At 34.8% G+C, this 3,124-nt stretch overlaps 1 pseudogene; it reads right to left on the bottom strand.

The window, feature by feature from the left end:
• Positions 1-1,317: 1,317 nt before the first annotated feature.
• Positions 1,318-2,117, bottom strand: LOC101119112 (proteasome subunit alpha type-1-like; annotated as a pseudogene).
• Positions 2,118-3,124: the final 1,007 nt, after the last annotated feature.

The raw sequence follows: 3,124 nt of genomic DNA, 5'->3' as shown, positions 1-3,124 counted from the left end.
AAAAATCAATTGACCACAAATATAAAGGCTTGTTTCTGAACTCTCAGTTATATTCTATTAATCTCTGTGACTATCCTTATGACACTATCACACCTCCTTCTGAAGGCTTAATGTCAAATTTAAAGTTGTAAAAGTTGTGTCCTCCAATTTGTTCTTCCTTTGTCAACATTTTTTTGGCTATTTTGGGTCCATATGAATTTCAGGAGTAGCTTATCAACTTGGGGGATTTTTACAGAGATTTCACTGAATTTGCAGATTAAATTATAGATTATTGCCATTTTAGTTATATTGTTTTTTTGTCCATGATATGAAATATCTTTACATGTATTGATTTTCCCCCAAATTTGTGTAGTCTTTAATATAGTATTCTTTCACATCATTGCAAAATTTATTCCCAAATATACCTTTTTATATTAAGTAGAATTGCTTTATTTGGCTTTTAGTATTTTAATTGATAATACAATTATTTTTGTTTATCTTGTATTCTAAAAGTTTAATGAAATTCTTATTATTTCTAAAATTTATAGTTTCTTCCTTAGAATTTTCTATAAACAAATCTAAGTCATCTGTAAATAGAGAGGTTTTACTCTTCCTTTTCAATCTACCCTTTATTTTTCAGGTGAAAGAATTTTATGTCACAGTTGTCTGTAAAACCACAAAGACACTATGTTCTTCATATAAAATACATTAATACAGATAACTATGCCTCCTTGAAAATGAGTATAGAAAAAGTCTTAAAGAAAAATGAACTCCAATGTACAGTCTCTGTGAAGTTGCTTGGGAAAAACTCACATCTGAACTGATTCCTAAAACATACCATTCCATTCCACCATTCCACATCTTTTGGTTCAAAGTATAGAATATCCTCATCAGTATATGCTCCTGCTATCTTACATGTATGATAATACATATATCACTTCAGTTCAGTTCACAGTTTCAAGAGTCTTCTCCAACACCTCAGTTCAAAAGCATCAATTTTACAGCTCTCAGCTTTCTTTATGGTTCAACTCTCACATCTATACATGACTACTGGAAAAACCATAGCTTTGACTACATGAACCTTTGTTGGCAAGTAACGTCTCTGTTTTTTAATATGCTGTCTAGGTTGGTCATAGTTTTTCTTCCAAGGAGAAAGCACCTTTTAATTTCATGGTTGCAGTCAGTATCTGCAGTGATTTTGGAGCCCAAGAAAATAAAGTTTGTCACTGTTTCTGTTGTTTCCCCATCTATTTGCCATAAAGTGATGGGACCAGATGCCATGATCTTCATTTTCTGAATGTTTAGTTAGCCTAATACATATATAGACTGATTTATTATTCAATGTTCCATTGGTTCATCAGCCTTTTCTGTAGGTTCATCAGCAGGTTGAGTAGGCTGTGTCTTTCTCTGCAGTCTTTCTTCAAGATCTTCCATGAATGGAGACACATCATCATCATCATATGGCAGAAATTCCAAGTCTTTACCGACAATTCCATTGAAAACATTCTTTGTAGTTAGATCCTGTTCTGCAGGCAGTGTCTCTCAGAAGACATCCAGACCATGTTTACCCAGTTCATTCAAATTGCACTCCAAAAACTTTGACATATATCTCTCCAAGTAAATAGAAGCTGTTTGAGAATGGGCTCCAGTGGACATAACCCTGCAGTCAAAATAGTTAGCAGATGGACAAATTTGGAAAATGTGAGGGCCTGTATCATAATTAACAATGAGCAGTCCAACATCATATGGTCTCCAGCCATATCACTGCATTGGTATCTGGGATTTGCTTCCAATTAGATAGACAAGACAAGGCACAGGAAGAGGTCTGTCAAATACAAATCTAGAATCCAAACACCTCTGGCACATAAAATTACATAACATTTAGCATCAGCAGTACATTCTGCAACTGAAATAGCAATACTGTTATCAACAAGGAACATTTTTTTCTGATGAGCTGCAAGTTCTGCTTGTGCTCTTTTCAATGCAACCAACACTGAATGAGTTTTTTTTTTAATTTCAGATTTTTTAAAAAAATGTAGCTGAACCTTGTTTGACAGCTCCATTGCATATTCAACTTGATGAATCCTGCCCTGACGACTCCAATTAGTGACATCATTTTCATACAGATTGCAAAGCATGGTTACAATGCGATCCTGGCTTTGGCCTCCTGCAAATCTGCAGATCAAGCAGCTGATTATCTATTATTAATATTTCCTCATCTGAACTAACTGTCTTGACTAAAACCTATAGTTTTATGTTGCAAAAAAGTGGTGAAAGCAGACATGCTTGTCTTGTTTCTGATTTTAAGTGGAAAACATTGTCTTTCTATACTAAGTTTGATGTTAACTATGTTCCTTGGAGATTCCACTTATCAGGTTGAGGAAGTTCCCTTCTATTCATAGTTATGTGAGTGCTGTTTTATATAAAAAGATAATTGGTTTTTAAAATTATTTTAAAAAATTAATTTTTAATTGTCAGAAAATTGCTTTACAATGTTGGGCTAGTTTCTGCCATACAAAAACATGAATCGGCCATAAATGTACTTATGTCCCCTCCCTCTTGAAACTCCCTTCCACCCACCACCCTATCCCAGCCCTCTAGGTTGTCAGAGAACACCCAGTTGAGCTCTCTGTGTTATATAGCAACTTCCCACTAGCTATATATTTTACATATGGCAATATATATCTTTCAATGTAGCTCTCTCAGTTTGTCCCAACTTCTCCTCAGCTGTGTCCACACGTCTTTTCGCTATGTCGGTGTCTCTATTTCTGCCCTGCAAATAGGTTCATCACACCATTTTTTTTTCTAGCATATATATGCTTTAATATACGTTTTTCTCTTTCTGACTTACTTCACTCTGTATAACAGGCTGAAGGTTCATCCACCTCAGTTCAGCTAACTCACATCTTTTCCATTTCATGGCTGAGTAATATTCTATCGTATATATGTACCACCACTTCTTTATACATTCATCTTTCTAAATAGTGCTCTAATGAACAAGTTGGGGTACACATGTGGAACACACTGGGGTACATGTATTTTAGTATTGTGGTTTTCTCAGGGTATATACCCGGTAGTGGGATTGCTAGGTCATATGGTATCTTTATTCCTAGTTTTTAAGGAATCTCCATACTATTCTCCATAG

Source organism: Ovis aries, chromosome X (genome assembly GCF_016772045.2).
Source record: "Ovis aries strain OAR_USU_Benz2616 breed Rambouillet chromosome X, ARS-UI_Ramb_v3.0, whole genome shotgun sequence".
In the NCBI taxonomy this organism is placed as follows: Eukaryota; Metazoa; Chordata; class Mammalia; order Artiodactyla; family Bovidae; genus Ovis; species Ovis aries.
This window is presented reverse-complemented; position numbering and strand designations above follow the sequence as displayed.